The sequence below is a fragment of the Diceros bicornis genome, chromosome 36, assembly GCF_020826845.1.
Source record: "Diceros bicornis minor isolate mBicDic1 chromosome 36, mDicBic1.mat.cur, whole genome shotgun sequence".
Taxonomy (NCBI): Eukaryota; Metazoa; Chordata; class Mammalia; order Perissodactyla; family Rhinocerotidae; genus Diceros; species Diceros bicornis.
In genome coordinates this window covers 18,899,059-18,921,902 of record NC_080775.1, presented here as the reverse complement: position 1 = coordinate 18,921,902, position 22,844 = coordinate 18,899,059, and the positions used below count along the sequence as shown (strand labels likewise).

The 22,844-nt window shown below is 36.1% G+C and overlaps 1 protein-coding gene across 4 annotated transcripts in view; it reads right to left on the bottom strand.

The window, feature by feature from the left end:
* Nucleotides 1-22,844, bottom strand: part of MALRD1 (MAM and LDL receptor class A domain containing 1) — an 847,485-nt gene that overhangs the window by 815,211 nt on the left and 9,430 nt on the right. The window contains exon 1 of one of the 4 annotated variants that reach the window (XM_058532518.1): nt 17,013-17,366. The exons of the other annotated variants lie outside the window; for them this stretch is intronic. The gene's annotated coding sequence lies outside the window, so the exon portion shown is untranslated. Of the gene's footprint in view, nt 1-17,012; nt 17,367-22,844 lie in introns of those variants that run through there. 4 annotated transcript variants of the gene reach the window in all.

Sequence of the window (22,844 nt, the reverse complement as noted above, 5' to 3'; positions counted from 1 at the left end):
CTGAAAGGGAGAGAAATCGTAATGATCATGACAAGGCTAAGAACCATCAAGCATTCAGTAATAAAAAGGCATGAACATAACTATGAAATCTTTTAATAAAACATTTAAACATCAATAAGTCTTAATCAAAAATATCACAGAATACAGAATCTAGGAATGTATAGCATTGGTGTGATGGCTGATCGTTTCCGTGCTGTGCTGGTTAATTTTATGTGTCGACTTGACTGGACTATGGGGCACTCATATATTTGGTAAAATATCATTCTAGGTGTTTCAGGACGATATTAACATTTAAATCGATAAACTGAGTAAAGCAGATTGCCCTCCCTAATGTGGGTGGGCCTCATCCAATCAATTGCAGGCCTGAACAGAACAAGAATAGAATAATAGGCCTGCCTCTACCCCCGGTAAGAGAGAGTTCCTCCTGCCTGACTGCTTTCAAAATGGGACATCAGATTTTTCCTGCCTTTGGACTCAAACCAAAACATCAGATCTCCTGGGTCTCCAGCTTGCGGATTCGCCCTGCAGGTCTGGGGACTTGTCAGCCTCCATAATTGTGTGAGTCAATTCCAGTCAATAAATCTTATTTGTTCTGTTTCACTGGAAAACGCTGACTAATACAGATGCCCAAGAGCATGTAATAATAATGAGAAGAAATAATCACAGAATGTTTACCATATGCCAAGCACTGTTCTAAGCCCTTTCTAGAAATTTCCTCATTCCTTATAAACAATCCTATGAGGCAGGTACTATCAATATTTACAGTAGAGAAAACAGAGGAATGAAGATATAGAATAACTTGTATCAGCTATAACAACCAGAATTTGAACCTATGCATTGTGGCTCCAGAATTCGTGCTTCTAACCATGATAGTGTCCTCCCTCTTCCATTGGGAAACAAAATACTTGGACCATCAAAAGACAGACCATCAGGGTCTGGCCCAGTGGTGTAGCAGTTGGGTTCTCCCGCTCCACTTCGGCGGCCCAGGGTTCGCAGATTCGGATCCTGGGTGCGGACCTACACACCACTCATCAAGCCATGCTGCAGTGGCATTCCACATACAAAATAGAGGAAGATTGACACAGATGTTAGCTCAGCAACAATCTTCCTCAAGCAAAAAGAGGAAGATTGGCAACAGATGTTAGCTCAGAGCCCATCTTCCTCACCAGAAAAAAAAAAAAAGACAGACCATCATGGGAAACCAGTTCCACTATGAACAATTCTGTGTGACTTCAGCCCCATATTCTTGTCTTTTAAAAAATAACTGATAGGAATTTTGTGAGAATTACATATTCAATTCATAATGGGAATGCCTACCATATTTTCCTAACATAGGGCTAGTACTTAATGATTATTACTTCCTTTTTTCATGAAAAAGAAGTAATGAAATCTTCATGTGAACGAAATCTTCTTGATTCTATTTTCATAAACATAGACTACATTAACCTATGAGTATTTCTCCTCACCAGAAAGTAACACACTGCTATGTTCTTTCATCCTTTGCTCTTTTGATGATATATCTCCCATATACTTTCAAAATTAGCAGTAAACATAAAAGCAACTCAATTTTAATACTCACATTTCTATCAAGTTACACCATGCTTATGTTATAAAAGAAATTTTCATAATTTCATTATTATGATAAAATGAGAAAGAACTTGCATTCTTTTTGTGTGTGTGTGAGGGGATCAGCCCTGTGCTAACATGTGCCAATCCTCCTCTTTTTTTTTTTTCCTTTGCTGAGGAAGACTGGCCCTGGGCTAACATCCATACCCATCTTCCTCCACTTTATATGGGATGCCGCCACAGCATGGCTTGCCAAGCAGTGCGTCGGTGCACGCCTGGGATCCGAACCGGTGAACCCCTGGCTGCCGCAGCAGAGTGCGTGCACTTAACCGCTTGCGCCACCAGGCTGGCCCCAAGAACTTGCATTCTTATATTAAAATAATATACGTTCTCTAAGGGCTCTAACTCCAGCTTCACAAACATGACAGATTATTTTTTTATTCTATTTAGACTTTATGTGGAGAACTTACTTGCCAAACTATATACAAATTGCATTGTTCATTATTCCTTACAAGTCAGAAACTACACAAGCTCATAATTTTTATAGCATTTGAATTGATACCAGTAGCAGTAATGTTTTGCATACTTTGCATTTCTTTACAGAAAAGTGACTGCGTTAATATCACTAGTACATTTTCATCCCGAGAGCAGTCAAGGATAGCCATAGGCTCACTTGTCTACAGTTAAGGAAATGCCAGTGTTTTCCTTCACCTTTTTATTCTTGCTTGGCTTAAACTTGAATCTGGATATATAAGCAAATGTAATTCTTTCTTTTTTAACAGCTTTATTGAGATATAATTGATATACAATTAACTGGACATATTTAACTATATAATTTGATACATTTTGACATATGTATATACCTGTGAATAATCACCACAACCCTAGTTACCACAATAAAAAAAATTAATACGTCCATCACCTCCAAAAGTTTCCTTCTGCCCCTTTGTAAATCTCTCCCCCTTTTCGGCAGTCCTCCCATTCCCAAATGTGGTGGACAGACTCTAAGGTGGCCTCCTATTGTTCACATCCTTGTATAATGCCCTCCCCTCGAGTGTGGGCTGGACGTGTGGCTTGTTTCTGACCAATAGAACATGACAAAGGTGATAGGATGTATGTGATTCCGTGTGCATGATAATGTAAGCGGATTATGATATCCATGTAATGTCTCCCTTGCTAGCTTTGAGGAAGCAAGCTGCCAATATGTATATCGCCATATGGGAAGGGCTAGGAGGCAAAGAACCGAGGGCAGTCTCCAACCCAAAACCAGAGAGAAACTGATGCATTCAGTACAGCTGCCTGCAAGGAACTGAATGCTACCAACAATTACATGACCTCGGAAATGGATCCTTCCCCATTCTAGCCTCAAAGAGAACTCAGTCCTGGCCGACACCTTGATTGCAGCCTTGTAGAGGACCCAGAAAAGCTGTGCCCAGACTGATTTTTTTTTTTTTTTTTTTTTTGGTAAGGAAGATTGCCCTGAGCTAACATCTGTTGCCAGGCTTCCACTCTATTTTGTATGTGGGACGCCACCACAGCATGGCTGACGAGTAGAGTAGGTCTGCTCCTGGGATCCAAACCCAAGAACCTGGGCTGCCAAAGCAGAGTGCAGGGAACTTGAACCACTGGGTCACAGGGCCGGCCCCATGTGCCCAGACTCTTAACCCACAGAAAGTCTAGGATAATAATGTATGCTGTTTTAAGCTGCTAAATTTTTGGTACTACTGTTACACATCAATAGATAAATAATATACCAGGCAACCACTGATCTGCTTTCTGTCACTGTAGATTAGTTTGCATTTTCTAGAATTTTATGTAAAGGAAATATCGAGTATGAACATTTTTTTTGTCTAGCTCCTTTCACTCAACATAATTATTAGAGATTTATCCTTGTTGTTGGATATATCAATAGTTCACTCCTTTTTACTGCTGAGTAGTATTCTATCATATGAATACACAACAATTTGTTTATCTATTCACTTGATGATAGGCATCCGGGTTGTTTCCTCTTTGGGGTTATCACAAATAAAGGTGCCACGAATGTTAGTGTACAAGTCTTTTGATGTATATACACTTCAATTTCTCTTGGGTAAATACCTAGGAATGGAATGGCTAGGATTATATGGTAGCTTGCACTATTTTATATTCGCACCAGCAGTGTATGAGAATTCCGCCCCCACATCCTCACCAGCACTTGATATGCTCAATCTTTTTAAAAGGTGTGTAATAGTATCCATTGTAGTTTTAATTTGCATTTCCTTGAAGACTAAGGATGTTGAATACCTTTTCAAGTGCTTATTTTCCATCTGTATGTCTTTTGTTTAAATCATTAGCCCATTTTTTAAATTGGGTTCTTTGCTTTCCTATCATTGAGTTTTGATACTTCTTTATATATTCCAGATAGAGGTTCTTTATTAGAAATGTTATTTGTAAACATTTTCTCCCAGGAAGACTTTTCATTCTCTTAACAGCATCTTGCAAAAAGCAAACATTTTTAACTTGATATTCAGGGGGGCCGGCCCTGTGGCATAGCGGTTAAGCGTGCGCGCTCTGCTGCTGGCGTCCCGGGTTCGGATGCTGGGCATGCACTGCTTGTCAGGCCATGCTGTGGCAGCATCCCATGTAAAGTGAAGGAAGATAGGCACAGATGTTAGCGCAGGGCCAGTCTTCCTCAGCAAAAAGAGGAGGATTGGTATGGATATTAGCTCAGGGCTGATATTCCTCACAAAAAAAATAAAAATAAAAAAAAAAATAACTTTGATGTTCAATTCATCAATTTGTTATATTATGGATCATGCATTTGGCATTGTATTTAAGAAATCTTTGTCTAACCTAATCACTAAGATTTTTTTCTTTTGCTTTATTCTATAAGTTTTACAGTTTGGGGATTTACATTTAGTTCAATGATAAATTTTGAGTTAATATTTGTATATGGTATGTGGTATTGATTGCATATGAATATCCAATTTTTCAGCACCATTTGTCAAAAAGACTATCCTCTCTCCATGGAACTACTTTTGCACATTTGTAGAAAATCAGTTGTCCATATATGTGTGGTTCTACTGCTTACCTCTCTATTTTATTATATTACTCTATTTGTTTAACTTAGACTAATTCTTTTCACTACAAACAGATGCTTATTCTTAACAATATAACCTCCACCTACCTCTTCAAACCTATCTCTCATTATTACCCATGCCAAACTCTCTGGTCCCATCAAACCAGACTACTCATCTCCAAATAAATCACAATTCCAAGGGTTTTAACTAACCAGTGTATCTTTCTACTTATATAAACCATGCCACTAATCAAGTTCCAAATCTGCCTTGAGACCTAACCACATCAATCTTCAGCAACGATGATTTACTCTGAATCTATGAAGCCTATTGCCTGTGTTTTGCATCTGTACTTCATATATGCAATTGAGTATAGTGATGACCTTATCAACTCTTCCATGAAAGCAGTGACCAAGTCTGCTGCTGGTCACTATTGTATCATAAGGACCCAAGGTAATGCCTGGCAAATAATAAGTGATCAACAAATATTTGCCTTCCAAAATATAACTTTCTTTTGTATTTCTAACACTTAATGCTAGGTGGAGATCAGGTAATGTATATGATGATGATTAGTAATCTAAAAGAAAAATTAGAGAAGAAAGAGAGATATAGCAAAAGAAAAGAATAGGATTGGTGAGGAAATGCAATGACTGCCTTTTTCTCCAACAACTTAATGTATATTTTTTCCTTTTATTTAATGACCATTGATATCATTTGATATTTAATTAAGCCCTGTTTTATAACAGAAAATACTAGGTGATTTGTCCATATTGTTGAACAAAATATTTAAACTCCCTTCTATTTATATTTAGATCTTCATACCTAAGAGCCAGGACCTAAACTGTTAAAAATCCTTAAAAAGCTAACTTATCTCAAAACTGTAATTTGTGCTTTCTATCAGGTCAGATCGATACACATCTATCGAGTTCTCACTATATGACAGTCATGTTTAGGTGCTGGTGATAGAAGATGAATAGGAATGGTGATTGTCCTTAAGGAAATTTTAGTTGCGCTGTGGACTTAGAAACATAAGTAGACAATTCTAATACAATGTATTAAAGTACAATGAAATAGAACACCTTCGGGTCGGCCCCGTGGCTTGGCGGTTGGGTGCGTGGGCTCTGCTGCTGGCAGCCCCGGTTCGGATCCCGGGCGTGCACCACCGCACCGCTTCTCCGGCCATGCTGGGGCCGCATCCCACATACAGCGGCTGGAGGGATGTGCAGCTATGACATGCAACTATCTCCTGGGGCTTTGGGGGGAAAAAATAAATAAATAAAATCTTTAAAAAAAAAAAAAGAAATAGAACACCTTCAAGGACTTAAAGCCTACGTACTAGGCAAGTAGCTATGTACATAGCTTTGTCTTCCAGGTTTTACCAGAAATATTTTCACATGATTTGGTATTAGAAAGCTGTCATCCTGCAGAATAAGCCCAAATTCAAAATGTCTAAACTATAAGATAAAGGAATTTGAGAACAAAGTCAGGGGGAAAAAAAAACCAATACAATTCTTCTACTGTCACCATCCTCATGGAGTCCTATCTCTACTCAATGTAAAAGGTCCCTACATTCTGTTGAATGGCTAATGATATTGAAATGAGGCATGGAAAAAGCCTTCAGATTGTCCTAATTGGATTTCTCCGAAGTTCAATACAATAAGTTTAAAAAAACAATACATGGAAATTTTGCTTCCTGTAGTGTCAATCAAAACTTCCCTGCAGAGAAAAATGAGAAGGCTGCATAAAAGTTTTTTAAATATCTGGGATTGGCAACAAATGGCTAATGAGGAAGTGAAAAATTGCATGGCTGAGACCTGGATAAAGAAAGACATCCAAAGAGGTAAGTCAAGCATTTAAGCCTATTTTATCCCCTGGGGATATTTCCTAATTCCAGAAGAGGCAGATAAGAGCTAGAGTAGCTGAGCAGGGCTTTATGAAGATTCATGGAGCTAGGGGACCAAAAATTGGAGTTCAAGACCAGCTGAGAAGAGAGACCAACCTGAGTGCTTTTCCATGGTCTTTCCACCTGACTTGAGCCTGTCACATCATGTTAATTGAATTTCAAGAGGAAGTATCTCAAAGATAAATATGCCAAGAGTCCCAGGTGGAAGCTATGAGGTTTCTTATGACTTTGCCTCCGTAGTAATGTGGCGTTATTTTTGCCATATTCTGCTGGTAAAAACTGAGTCACTGTGTCAGCCAAGACTCAGGGGTAGGGGAATACACAATGCTGTGAATACAGGGGGACATGATTCACTGAGAAGGGCATCTTAGGAGACTACTTACTATAGGAGAAACTCAGGTCATAGGAAATTACTCAACTGATTGACAATCCCAGCTGAGCTCCCAACCAACAACCAGCATCAACTGCCAACCATATGAATGAGCCACCAAAAACACCCAGCCCAGTTTAGCCTTCAGATGATTCTAGCCCTAGTCATCACCTGACTAGAATCATATAAGAGAACCCAAATGAGAATTCTCCAGGTAAGCCCAGTCACCACAAAAACATGAGAAATAATAATAAATTGTTGGTTTAGGGCATTAAGTTTTGTGATGGTTTGTCATGCAATTAGATAGCAGAAACACCTTTCGTTGTCCAGGCAATGAGAATAAGATAACAGTGTATGCTATAATATCCAGAGTAACAACTAAAAGAATAAAGAAATGACTAAGTAAAAGGCCAATAGGGAGGGAAAAGAGGGATAATAAAAATAACCAATCTAGACAAACTTGAGTTTATAGGCTATTTCACAGCAGGCCAATGCTCCTGCAGCAATAAACAGGAAAAAATAAATTATTCAAATCATATTTTTAATGATATTAGGAATCTGTGGAAGCAAAGAGTTAGACGAAATAAAATTCTAAGGAGAATTCTAAGGAGAAGTACCCAGGAGGAGAAACTTTCTCAGGGGAGCTAATAACATCTAATTATTTTTCCCATGGAACGTGAGGTAATTTCAGTTGTAAACTAAAGACCTGGTTTGTCTAAGCTTCAGGTTTGCCTAAGCACAACGCCTCTAATGGTGAAAATGTAAACTGGAAAAGCTTTGAGTAATCACGGAAGAAATAGTGTGGAAAGTTGAAAACCTGAGGGTGCTAAAACAATAGCTGCTGTATTCACAGGGCACTTTCTTCATTTTGACGCTGTAAAGGTGTAAGGGGACATAGATCAAAATCTCCTAGAGGCAGACTGAAATTCTCTTAGTTTCTCAGTGCTTAGGAAACAAAAACTTGCTTCAAGCACATTGTTAAGTTTCTCTTTAAATATTTGCCAAATTTTTTAAATGTGCAGGGTATGAGCCTGGAGATTTGGCTCTAAGCGTAGAATGGGAACCACTACAATCTTTCACACCTGAGAAAAATAAGACCATCCAGGCTCTAAACCAGAAGTCTGGGAGAGCCATATCCTAGAAACAAAGATAAGCCAGAGGTCGATTGTGTTACTAAAACTCAATCTCAGCTTCAACCCAGTTCAATTTTGAATTGATTGACATAAGACTCTCATTCTATCTGCTCAATAGAGGAAAGAGAGAATCCTCTCCGGTAGAAGTTTACAACGTCAGGAATATCTATGGTTCTTTATATGTCCAACATATATAAATATTCAACATGTAATAAAAAATCTCTAGAACTGCAAAGAAGTAATAAAATGTTACCAATTAAAAAAAGAAATGGCAGACAATAGAAAAGAGCATACAGATAATCAAAATATAAAGTTAGCAAAGACTTTAAAATAACTGTAATATGTTAAAGAAATAAAGAATAGATGGATCAAATAGGTAAAAGAATGGAGAAATTTGATGGAAAATTGGAATCTATAAAAAAGAATCAAATGGACATTCTAGAACTGAAAATTGAAAAAATAGATAAAATAAAGAACTCAACTGATTAGTATAATAACAGATTGAACACAGCAGAACACAAGAATAGTAAATTGTAAAGCAAGTCAATAAAAATAACTAGACGAAGCAAAAGAAAGAAATGAAAAAAAAAAAACAGAACAGAGTATAACAGGCAAATGGGAAATGCTCAAAAAACCTATCACATGTATAATTGGTATCCCAAAATGAGAGGAAAGAACAGGGCAAAAAAAATATTTGAACAGACAATACATGAACTAATTCCAAAACTAATGTGAGATATCAAGTCACAGATCCAAGAAGCCCTGTGAATCTTAAGCAGGATAAACCAAAGGTAAAGAATAAAGTTTAAAAGTCAACAAAGTGGAAAAATATACCTTCAAAGGAACAATAATAATTATAGAATACTTTGCAATAGGAATAATGAAAATAAGAAGGAAGTGGAAAGGCATCTCCAGAGGACTAAGATAAAATAACTGACAACCTAGAATTCTATATCTAGTGAAAATAATTTTTAAAAATAAAGGTTAACATAAACAAATGCGCAAATGACGACCGAGGGCTGGCCCGGTGGCTTAGCGGTTAAGTGCACACTCCGCTACTGGCGGCCCGGGGTTCGGATCCCGGGCACGCACAGACGCACCGCTTCTCTGGCCATGCTGAGGCTGCATCCCACATACAGCAACTAGAAGGATGTGCAACTGTGACATACAACTATCTACTGGGGCTTTGGGGAAGAAAAAAAGGAGGAGGATTGACAACAGATTTTAGCTCAGAGCCAGTCTTCCTCGGCAAAAAGAGGAGGATTAGCACAGATGTTAGCTCAGCGCTGATCTCCCTCACCAAAAAAAAAAAAAAAAAAAAAAGACTACCGAGCTTATTTATTTCCTACAGCCACAAAAAAAGAAAAATTAATGAGGGTTCTTCTGGCAGAAGAAAAATTATTCTAGAAAGAACAAAAGGAAATGGAGATCATCAGTAAGAATAAGTACAAATGAATACTGAGTGTATGTGAATATATAAATAAATTTGAATACTATGTAAGTAATATATATGAATAGTGAATATGTATAATTGCAACAGAATATTGACTATAAAAAGCGATAATTGTAATATTTTGTGAATATTTAATTATATGTGTAAAAAATGCAAGAGAATAATAATATAAAAGTAGGAATTAGGTGAAAAAATTTTAGAGATTCTAAGATTTTACCAGTATTAGGGAAATGGTAAAATTAATACTTTGTATTAGTTGGTAATAAGGAAATGATGCATAATATCATTTCTATAGTATCAATAAAAAGAATGTATTACTAGTAGTAAAGGAAAGATGTTATAAAAATATTTAATTAATAAAAGAAGGAGAATAAAAGAACATAAAAAACATGGATCAAATAGAAAATTAATAACAATATAACTCTAAATCTAACTATATCAGTAATTAAGTTAAATGTAAATGGACTAAATAATCCAAGGAAAAGACTAATATTGTCAAACTGGATTTAAAAACTTAAATAACAATTTTATGTTGCTTACAAGAGACTGACTTTATTTTTTATTTTTTTAATTTTTTTGGCGAGGAAGATTGGCTCTGAGCTAACATCTTTTGCCAATCCTCCTCTTTTTGCTTGAGGAAGATTGTCACTGAGCTAACATCTGACCCAATCTTCCTCTCTTTGTATGTGGGACACCACCACATCATGGCTTGATGAGTGGTGGGTAGGTCCATGCCCAGGATCCAAAAATGCAAAACCCAGGCTGTCGAAGCAGAGAGCACGAACCAGGCCAGCCTCAAGACTGACTTTAAATATAAGGACCCAGAAAGGTCAAAAAATAAAATGTTAGGAAAAGCTATACCAGGCAAACCCCAGACAAAAGAAATCTTACCTTTTATACAAAAATGTAGACTTTAGGGCAAGAAATATTACTAGAAACAAAGAGAGTTATTTCATAAAGATAAGGCGTTCAAAGTGAAGATATCACAAACCTAAATCATTGTACATTCAATAAAATAGCTTTAAAATATATGAATCAAAGAGAGAAGCTAGACAAATTCACAAAGTGGGAGATTTTAACATAAATTTCTCAACAGTGGATAAAACAAGCAACAAATACCCAGCAAGTATAGAGAGAGGATTTAAAGTACATGTCTAATAAATTGTAATTTATTATTGTATGGAAGAGTGGACTCAAACCTGAAGGACACTCGTTTTCTCATTTTGTGTGAAATACAAATACAATGCCCATTTTCACAGTTTTTGTGAAATATTGGCAAAGATTAACCATATTTTAGACCACAAGATAAATCTCAACATATTTCAAACAATTGAAATAATACTGAGTAAATTAATAACAAAAAGGATTACTGGAAAAATTTCCCAAAAGTATAGAGGTTAAGCAAATAATTCTAAATAAACCACAGGTCATATAAGAAATTAAATGGAATTTAGAAAGTATTTTACCAGACTGACAAAGAAAATACAAAATGTCAAAACTCGTGCAATGCTGCTAAAGCCTTGCTTAGAAGAAATGCATAGGTGGAAATTCATATTTTAGAAAGAAGAAAGTGTGACAATAAACAAATACACAGGGACAGAGATTGGATTGGTGGTTGCCGGGGGGGGGGAGGAGGGGAGGGAGGGGGGTGAAGGGGATGGTGCGGTACATGTGTGTGGTGATGGGTTGTAGTTGGTGTTTTGGCGGTGAACATGATGTAATCTGTGCAGAAGTGGAGGTGTAGTGATGTACACCTGAAATTTTTACAATGTTGTAAACCAATGTTACTGCAATAAACAAAAAATTAAAAAATAAATAAATAAATAAATAAAATATAGATTAATGAATATTAAAAAAGAAAAGAAAGTGTGAAAATCAATTAAGTAAACATCCTTCTCACAAAGTTAGAAAATTAATAGAAAATTAAATCAAAGGAAGAAGGTGGAAAAACCTATAAAACTGAAAACAATTAAATAAAAAACAAACATACAGTAAAGATCACCAACAAATCTCAAAATCACTTCTACGAAAAAACAAATAACATTGATACACAGTTGGCAAGACCAATTGAGAAAAAGAGCAAGACGGCTCAAATAAACATTTGAAAAGGAAACATTGCTACAGACCCAACCAACATGTAAAAGATGATAAGAGAATTCTATGAACAAGGTTATACCAATAAATACGAAATTTTCAATGAAGTGGACAAAATCTTTGAAAAATTCAACCTAACAAAACTGACACAAGAAGAAATATTAAAGCTGACTGATATCATAAAAATTTGAAGAAAAATAATCCATACTTTTAAGCTGCCTACACAGGAAACTCCAGTTCCAAATGACTTCACCAGCAAATTCTACCAAACATTTAGGAAATGCATACCAATCTTATATTTATACTTGCAGAGAAGTGGAGGAGGGAGGATGGTGAGTGGAGGAAAGAAACAATTTCCCATATCGTATTATGAAATTGGCATAACAATATAAAAACATCATATGGACATTACGATACTGGAAAATTATTGGCCAATCTCACTAATAAAAATAAATGCAAAAAATGCCAACAAAATGTATGTAATATGAATCCAGCTGTGTATAAAATGGATACTATAATACAATGAAATGGGTTTGTTTCAGGAATGCAAGGTTGGTTTAAACACCAAAAATCTATGAGATTTATTTACTACATTAACAAAATAAAGAAGAAAAATATTTGATCATCTCAATAGATACAAAAAAAGAATTTGATAAAAGTCAACATGCATTTATCATTTAACAAATGTTTAGCAAATATAAAACAGAAAGTAACCTCTTTAAAGTGAAAGAGTGTTTACCTAAAAACTCCACAACACCATACCTAGGGATGATATAGACAAAGCTTTCCCTCTGAGATTATGAACAAGAAAAGAAGGCCCAAATCACTATTTTAAGTTAACATTTCACTAGAAGTTCTAGACAGTGTAATAAGGCATGAAAAATAAGCATTGGAAAAATAGAAAAAAAATTATTACTCAGAAATAACTTCATTGGATATTTAGAGAATCCAAAGAAATCTACAGCTTAATTATTAGAGTTAATAAATGATGTATCAAGTTTGCTGGATAAAAGGCTAACATAAAAAAAGTATTTCCATGTGACAGCAACAAACAATAGAAAATGAAAGCTCAAAAAGAATCATTTACAATGGTAACAAAAAATATCAGAAATTCATAAATCTAACGAAAGATGTTAGATTTCATTAGACTCTACATAGAAAACTATACAAAACTCTGCAAGACTCTACATAGAAAACTATAAAACATTAGTGAGAGGAATTTTACAAGATCTAAATAAACGGAAAGAGCTAGTGTGTTCACAGACCAGAAGACTCAATATTAAAAGATGCAATTTTCCCTATATGAATCTATAGATTAAATGTGATCACAAAAAAATTCCAACACTTTTCTTGTGGAAATAAATAAATTGATTCTAAACATTTTAGCCAAGCCAAGAGCCAAGGATAGCCAAAACGCGCTTCAAGAAAAAGAGCAAGTTGAGAAGATTCACAATGCCAATATTAAAATTTACTATAAAATTAAAGCAATTGAAGCATTGTGGTGTTGGCACCAGGATACACAAATAAACTAATGGAACAAAAGAAAGAACGCTAAAACAGTCTCATCTTTACACAAACACTTGATATGTGACAAAGATGGACACTATAAATTAGCGAGGACAGGAGGGTCCTTTCAATAACTGGTGCAGGGCAAGTAAATATCCATTTGGGGGAGAAAAATAAAACTCAACATACTCACAAAAAAATTCCAACTGGATTGCAGATCAAAATGTAAAATATAAAAGACTTCTAGAAGATGATAGAGGAGAATATTTTCATGACCATAAAATATGAAAATGTCTCTTAAACAGAACAAAAAAGCACTAACCAAAATGGAAAAGAGTGCTAAATTAGACTACATTAAAATGAAGAACGTCTTTATATCAAAAGACAGCACTGAGAAAATGAAAAGCCAAGTCACAGAGTGGGAGAAAATCTTTGCAACAGATATAGCAAAATAAATAGCTCAAATCCAGATATAAAGGCATTCTATAAATTAAGACAACTCAATTTAAAAATGAGCAAAAACTAGAACAGGCACTTCACAAAAGAAAATATCCACGTGAACAACAAACATGGGAAAACATACTTAACATCATTCTCACCACCATTAGTCATCAGGGACATTAAAATTTAATATTACAATGAAATACCACTAGCCATCCCCCAGAATGGCTAAATTTTAAAATGCTGACAGCACCAGATTTTGTTGATGATGCAGAAAAACGGGAAATCTCACATAGTGCTGGGAAAAGTGCAAACTGGTAAAGCCACTATGGAAAACTGTTTGGCATTATTCACTAAAGTTGAATGTATCCTCTCCTTATGATCTAGTAATTCCATTCTATAGGTATATAGCCAACAGAACTGCATATGTATGTTTACCAGGAGACATGTACAATAACATTCATATTGGCATTATTCATAATAGCAAAAAAAATGGAAACATCCCGAATATCCCCCAAAACATAGAATAGATGGTGATATATTCATATAACAGGATACATGAAATGTATCTATAGATACATTTATACATTTCATGAAATGTATAAATGTAACTATAGCTAGTCACAAAAATTTGGATGAATCACATCAGCGTATTAATCAACAAAAACCACACCCACATAATACACAACAAACATAAAATTCCAATGATACAAACATACCAAAGCTAATAAAGTTGAAACTAAACTATAGGGTTAAAAGTCAAGAGTGTGGTCACTTTTAGAGAGGAAATAGGAAGATTGAGAGAGGGCATTCAATAAAGGGTCTTGTGTGATGTTGGCAATAATCAATTTTTTACCTGGATGGTGGTTATACTACACTTTGTGGTAATTCATTAAGCTGAGCACTTATAATTTCTTGGATGTGTTCTGGATGGGTATGTCAACAGAGAAGTCTGAAAAACCATATAGATGGATTTGTTTTTAAAAGACAACATTTCTGATTTTAATAAATGAGCTGAAATATTAAGCAAAGATTTATGAAATAATTCTTGAAGCAGACATCTTTTTGGCAGACAATATAAAGGCAACAAGACCATCTGGGCTGTAGAAACAAAGGATGAAAGAGGTAAAGTTCCAAGGGAAGACAGCCAGCAGTGGAAGATGCTTATTAAATGAAGCAAATCTATGAAATTTTCTCTATATCAAGTTACAATATAGCAACGTGAAAATAAATTGAGGTTTTTAAGTAATCACCTAAGAAAAATGTGTTTTATGAATTGCTTTTCTCATCTACAGAAATTCATTTGATTAAGGCTGGTGACATAAATAAATAGGCCGTTGGTATCTAGTACACAATCACAAAATTTGGGGCTGAAAATTGTCTATTTATTTGATCTTCACAAAAAGATATCACTTTTAGAAAGTAATATAATTTTGATCATGTCAAATATCTAATTTTCTATTAGATTTATTATTTGAACAATTGTGTAGGAATTTTGCTTAATGAATGCTAAAAAGAAGAGAGAGAGAGAGAAGCTTCATAATTATTCAGTTAGAATTTTGTGTAATTCCTTAGTGGAAATCCTGATTACACAAATCAGGACTCCAGAACTCTAGGTCTTCAGATCTCCAAATCAAACATGTCGGGCAAACTTTTTTCAATTTCCATAATAACAATAATAATAACATTTAATTTCCTGGCACTGTGCTGCAGAAGGGATATAAAATGAAATACATTGCAACATTATAATGTGTGCTATGTTTAAATGGAGCTCTGATTATCTAATTATTCTCAGGAAAAATAAACTTGTGATACTCTGGGAAATATATGCAAAAGCACAGACTATGGTTAAAATTTTAATTAATTTAAAACAAAATATTTTAATCTTATCTTAGAAACTTCTTTCTCCCTTAATCATTCTCTCACATAAATAAAAAATAAATTACTTGCATTTATGGAACATTGTATAACTTCTAAATTATAAGTTCAATTGAGTTCACTATGATTTACACACATCCTACTTTTCATTTTTATCCTGTTTTTTTAAAGAATTTCAATTTTTTATCATTAGAAGTTAGTTTGTTACCAGCAAACAGAATGTCTTTTATAGATTACATTTGCTCAGACAACAAAAATATAAGGTTCTTGGGCACTAAGTCCAGCAACAAAAAATGTGTGAAGACTCAATTTGTAGATTTTTTTTAAATCTTACTAGAACACAGTAAAGGAGACCTACATAAGGCAAATCATTCTACTATTATTTTGATCAATAAAAGGCTAGTATCCACAATATATCAAGAATTCTTACAAATCAATTAGGAAAAGACACATTAGACACTAGAAATATATTTTTTAAAAAAAGCAAATACAGGAATTTCACAGAAAAGTAAAAAATCAGTGAAAGATTCTTGACTTAATTAGTAATCATGGAAATGTACATCAAAACCAAATAAAGACATCATCTTACAATCACTAGATGGGCAAAAAATAAGAAGTCTAACAATATTGTTTTGGCAACAATGTGAAGTCATGGGGATCCTTATACATTGCTGATGGGATGAAAACTGGTAAAAACCACTTTAAAAAGCAAGCTACTAATTTCTTAAAAAGTTGAAAATATGCATATCTTATCATCAAGCAATTCTGTGCCTAGGTATATGACCCACAGAAATTTTTGCACATGTGCATCTAGACAGTATTATGAGCCAAGCAATACTGTTAGTAATATGAAAAAATAACTGCAGACAGTTCAAGCGTCCAACAGAAAAATGGAAAATTATGAAATATTCGTACAAAAAAATATTCTATAGCAGTGAAAATGATTGTCTTACCCATGAATTAATGGTATTTAGTCTCACAAAGATTGTTTGAGTTTTTTCTTTAAAAAGGCATTTTAAGAAAGCTTGCAAAAAAAGCAAAATAAATTAACATAATTTTTAAAAGGAATAGCAAACATCAAAATCAGAATAATAGTTACTGCTCAGAGCAAAGGTGTGAAGGGTAATGAAGAACTGTTATTGATGTTAAAGTTCAATGGTCAGCAGGCTATGGCCATAGGTCAAATCTGACCAGCCACCTGTTTTGTAAATTTTATTGGAACACACACATTTACACACTACTGCATAGTGACTTTCCTGCTACAAAGGCAGAATTGAGTAGTTGCAACAAAGAATGCATGGCCCACAAAACCTAAATATGTCCTATCTGGTCCTCTACAGAAAATATTTATCAACCTCTGTTCTAGTTCATAAATTCAGTTTTAGGTTCTTGGCTTATTATGCTTTGTAATTTACGTAAATATTACATTTTTTTATGTGTCATTACATAATTTTTTTAACTTAATATTCTTATAGAAATACACTTTTAGATTAGATTGCTTGAATTGACATGGCTTTATATGAATGTGGCTGAGGGGAAACTTCATCATGCCAGTACTCCTTTCTAAGGTCATCGCATAATTACTTTTCATTAGAACAACCATGCAACTTACCTGGTCCCGATCATGGGGAAAATCAGCAGATTGGGCCTAACATAAATTAGAAAGAAAGTAAGAATTACAATAACTGATGCTATAAATAGCTGGTGTATTAGTTTCCTAGACCTGCCATTACAAAGTACCACAAACTGGGTGGCTTTAAACAACAGAAATTTATTCTCACGCTTTTGGAAGCCAGAAGTCTGAAATCAAGGTGTTGGCAGGGTTGGTTCCTTCTGGAGTTTCTGAGGGATAATCTGTTCCATATCTCTCTCCTAGTTTCCGGCGGTTGCCGGCAATCTTGAGTGTTTCCTGGCCTATAGACACATCACTCTGATCTCTGCCTCTGTCACCATATGGCCATTTTGTTTTTTTGAGGGGGAGGAAGATTTAGCCCTGAGCTAACATCTGTTGCCAATCCTCCTCTTTTTGCTGAGGAAGTACTTTACATGGGACGCCGCCACAGCATGGCTTGACAAGTGGTGCATCAGTCCGCGCCTGGGATACGAACCCGCAAACCCCAGGCCACCAAAGCAGAGCATGCAAACTTAACTGCTATGCCACGGGGCCGGCCCCATCATATGGCCTTTTCATAAGGACACCAGTTACTGGGTTTGAGACCCTCCCTAATTCAGTGAGAACTCATCTTAACTAATTACATCTGCAAAGATCCTATTTCAAAATAAGATCACATTCTGGGGTTCCAGGTAGACATGAGTTTTTGGGGAAAACTATTCAACCCAGTATAGTTGGTGTGCCCCAAAGGAAGGAGTTGTAATTCTATACTAGGATATAGATAATTCCTAAAATCATCATTACAGTATTGGCAAGTACGTTGTTCAGGGAAGAAACCAAATGGATGGTAAGGCCACCCAGACATTAGCACCAAAGGAAGCCATTCCCACTCCTAGACTGGAGAGATAAGGGAATAGATGTTACCAGAGTCCAGGGATCAGAATCACCCAGCAACTGCTAAAGCAACAGTGAGCCCACCAGGCAGAGAGGGGGACAGAGCAGCTGGCAGAGGTAGATCACAGGTGGGCACCAGGGACAGAGCAGGCTGGGGTACCCTGGCTTCTTCCCACTTGCCCTCTAATGCCTCACCCAGCCTCCCATTTGCCAGGCCCAGCTGGAAGCCAACATCACCTGGAAAAAGCAGCCTGTAGATGTTGACCTCTACTGCCAAGCTAGATCCAGGACAGAGAAAGGCTCGGAAGGGGTCAGAGGGCAAACAGGCCATGGCCAGCCTGGCAAGCATGAAGAAAGATAAAACACAATTCCCCAGATGCTACTAATTTGGATGGAAGATTAAAATCAAGCATTTTAAGAAAGTATTCATAGCCTCAAATGGCATGGCCACTCTGTTCAATCTTCTCACTGAGAGGAAATGTTGCTTTATCATCAATTCTTAGAAAACTGACAATTTAATAAAACTTAGGAACTTAGGGAAATCCTTAAGACAGCAAAGTACATTTTTTTAAAAATGTTGACTACTGTGTTCAGCTTAATATGATAAATAGGATATTGACCTAAAATTCTAAATACCTGTTTTCTAATTTTACCTCTTCCCTGGGCTTTGAGCTTACATAAAAGCATTTTCCATAGGAGAAGCCACATTAAAAAAGTAAATAACTATTAAAGTCTCCTTTTCCCTTCTTTCCTCCCCATTAGAATTAAGGAAAGTAAGGAGACTGAAAGTACAGTCATCCCTCGGAATCCCTGGGCGATTGGTTCTGGGACCCACCAGAGGTACCAAAATCTGTGGATGCCCAAGTCCTTTAGTCAGCCCTCCGCATCTGTGGATGTAAAACCTGAGGACATGGAGGACCAACTCTACACTCCTCCTGGAAAAAAATCCATTTATGCATTCTTACTCAAACTTTCTAAGCAATGCTAAAGTATTTCAAAGCATTTTGATTCTCCTGTAGAAGTGCAGAAGGAATGTTTTCACCATGCATTGATTTGATAGAGTATGGAAATGTTATCAACATTGATACTTCGTGACTGGTCTATAACCTGAGTACCATTCAATCTCTCCATTAAGAAAAAACTAAAAAAAAAAAAGAGCTTTGGGGACCATTCCAGCAGCATAGTGTTTGAGTTCACACGTTCTATTCGGCCAGGAGTTTGCAGGTTTGGGTCCTGGGCGCAGACCTACACACCACTCCTCAAGCCATGATGTGGAGGTGTCCCATATGCAAAATAGAGGAGGACTGGCACAGATGTTAGCTCAGCGACAATCGTCCTCAAGCAAAAAGAGGAAGATTGGCAACAGATGTTAGCTCAGGGCCAATCTTCCTCACAAAAAAAAAAAAATGAGAGCTTTGAAGAAATGGATTGACTCCAAAGCTACTCAGACCTTCCACATTTGGGGCAGATGCCAACCCTTTGCTGCCTGCCCATTTAAAACAATCATTGATATCTGAAGAGCTTTGATGCAAACCCATCCCCAGAATAATGGCACAGAAAATGATTAGGATTTTTGCGATTTCATTGGATCTTAGCGAGGGCAATCTATCCCATGCAGAAAAACTGAACACAATGAAATAGATAAGATCTGGACTTTGTTGGAGAATTTGCAACCTAGAACATAATTAACAACATTCTTGGCAGACAGTACAGAATTGTCCAATCGTCTCTGGGAACTAGCAAGGGATTTATTTAAAGCTGTCCTTCAGATCTTCAAGACTTTGTAGAATGTGTAAGCAAGAACTCACAGGTGTGATCCTTCACTAGCTCAGCTTTTGCTGGTCATTTGCCTCAGTCTCAGTAAAAGCACAAACAAATGGCTATACATGTGGTTCATATATTGTTTAATAATGACATTTTTGAAAAAATCAATGAAATATCTTTTAATAAAAATTGTCCAGAAAAAAATGTCATTTAGACAATTCACTGTCAAGCAATCTTGAAGATGTTCTTAAAATTTAAATAAATAACAGAATTTCATGCTTCAGACTAAAAGAGATGTGTTTGAGTATTGCCCTGTGATCTCCAAAGGTATAATTGAAGCACAAATGGACTTTTAAGCCCAGTAAAGTGCTTTCTTTCCCTTTTATTTGTGGAAAGATATTGCAGTCACATTTGCTTTTACAAAAAGAAAAGTATTCTGAGAGTAAGGAGAGCCAATTCATAAGCCATTTGAAGGAAATGGGTTAAGGAAATATAATTATAATTTGTTGATCAAACAGGAAATTTCACTGTGCATTTAAGCATCTGGTTACACAACAAACAATTAAGCATAATCATAATATGCCTTCAATTTGAAACTGTAGTTGTTTTGAGGGGTGGCTTGCCTAGCCAGATATAGGCTCGTAGAGGTTGGGGATCCAAGCTTTGGAGTCAATAACATCTGGATTAAAACTGCATTCTACCATTTACTACTATGTGTGTGACCTTGGGAAGCTACTTAACTACGCATCAGGTTCATTATTTTTTAAATGGGATCATAATTGTATCTCATGTGTTTCTTCTAAGTAAATGACATAGTGTATAGAAAGGGCTCAGAGCCTGGTACTGAGTAATTGCTCAGTAAATTATTTTATTACTGTACTGTATTGTTATTGAGGTATACATTTGTAAAATTGCTAATTGCATGGTTTTCTCAAACTGTGGCTAAAACATGTGACTTCAAATGTCAATCAGGTCGGTTGAGTTGAAATGTATGTCCTTAAAATATCTGAAGAAAATCTTTTATGAAATGAGAAAACTCAACCAATATTATTCTCAGAATTGTTTGCTGTTCAAATTCTCAGAAGGTTCAGGGAAAGAGGTTGGGTTAACCATGCTGGGCAGGGCAAGGCACCAGAAGTAAGGTGTTAGCTTAGCAGTTATTGAGTGGACAATGTGAGTTTAGCAAGAGGGGTGGGGAGAAATATCTGGGGGCCAAGGTCTTGTAAAGGTCACAGTGGAAAATATTTCCTTCGTCAGAGTCTTTATATAATTTTACGATGACAACAAAATCATTACTTCACAACTACTGAACTTACACTAGAGAACCAACTACAAGTGAAATTAATGTAACCTTAAATACACTGCAGTAAAATCCGACTACACTGTGGTTATAATTATTAGGGCTAATGCAGGAAAAGGTAGAAGCAGACAGAACAGTTAGGAAATGAATTGTGAGAAAAACAGTTTCAGCAGAACATTTAAGACAGGAAGGAAGATGGAAGGCATGCTTTAAGGTGAGAGAATAATTTCTTCACGAGGTTAAGGGTGAAGCCCTTAACCAGGAATGGCTAGGGGTACCCATTCAGGTTATTGTCTAGGTAGTTTTGTTTGTCTTTCTGGTCAGATTAAGAGCATAGATTCTGAGTCAAATGTAAGGGTTTGAAGACCTTGCACTAACCCTCACAGCCTAAGTTTTCACACTTGCAAAGTAAGAATAAAAATACCTGTCTCATGGGACTGCTTTGAGGACGAAAGAAGATAACGTATGAAAACCCTAGTACAAATCAGTAGTTACTCAAGCGATCACTATTATTTCATTCCGTGTCAGCCATTGATGCGCTTCTATAATTCCTGTCGAACCTCTTACATTTGCATTTGAAAGGAATAATAAAAGACTCTCCACCTCCTGAATTTCCTACATTCTCAAGGATAATGCAAGAGCTATTAGGAACAAAAGTAACTGGAAGCGATCCCTTTATTTCTCTTCTAGTAATAATTCCTAGGGGAATAATATGAAATATTGGAAAAAGTTTATGTACAAAGACATGAATATGCTTAAAAATTATGCTTACCAGGAGTTGTACGCCAGAGGAAAATTCTAATATTGCCTGAGAAGAATAAGACTTGAAATTTTTTCTGCAGTCCCAACTAAGCTATTTTAAAATGCATAGAGAAAAAGACAAGACAGAAACAAAAATGTGCTTTGAAACTGACCTGTAACTTCTGTACAAAGCCTCCTACCACAGGCTTTCTTCTGTGTAAGGTGAGGTTTTCCAGACCTTCTTAGCTCTAGGCAGGGACAGCCAATCTTCCCGGCCAAATGTTGCCTGAAAGACTCTCTTGCATTATTCAGAATCCACTGCTTTACGACTGTTTCCTATCATTTCAATTACACATAGCCCGGCTCTAAAGGCTGATATTAAAAGCTGTGCTGTTGCTACAATGGGGCATTGGAATACATAAAGGTGTATTTATCCATGCAGTAGAATTATTTCTTCATTCTTTGGAATTCTCGAAACAACAACGAAAACCAATGCTGCTCTCAATTCCTTCTGTTTCCACTCTTTCAAGAATTTCACACACATAGACTCTTGAAATGGCTTCAGCACCAGTGTTCCTACTAACAGACTCATCTCCTTCACCCATTGTGCAACTACAAGGAAATAAAAGGTCCTAAACCAAGGTTTTAATTATATTATTCTCACAAGAGATGCTTATTTCCTAATTAACAAAACCTATAGTTCACACAATTTTGCCTTAGATTACAGTCTCAATTTTTCAGCCATCCCTCTCCCCAGAATATGAGATCTTCAATCAATCTGAACTCCTCTCCACTCTCCGGTCATAAATATCTCTTCACTGCCTCTAATTTTGCTCACTCTATTCCTTCACATTAAAACACCCCTTCCATCTTTCTTCTCAGGCTTAAATATTCTGCTCAAACTTGTGCTCACAATTAGCTTTCTAACTCTTCTCTCTGCTTCTGCATTTGACTGCACACCCACTATTCTCCACACAGTGGCCAAACTGACCCTTAGCAATTAGCTCAGCTCACTGCCAATGACTGGGATGACCTCAGAATAAAATCTAGAGGACGTATGAAGCATGAACAATCCAGTCCCAGCCCACATCTCTCTCCAAACCCCGCTCACTGTCCTCAGCATCTCCCTGCTC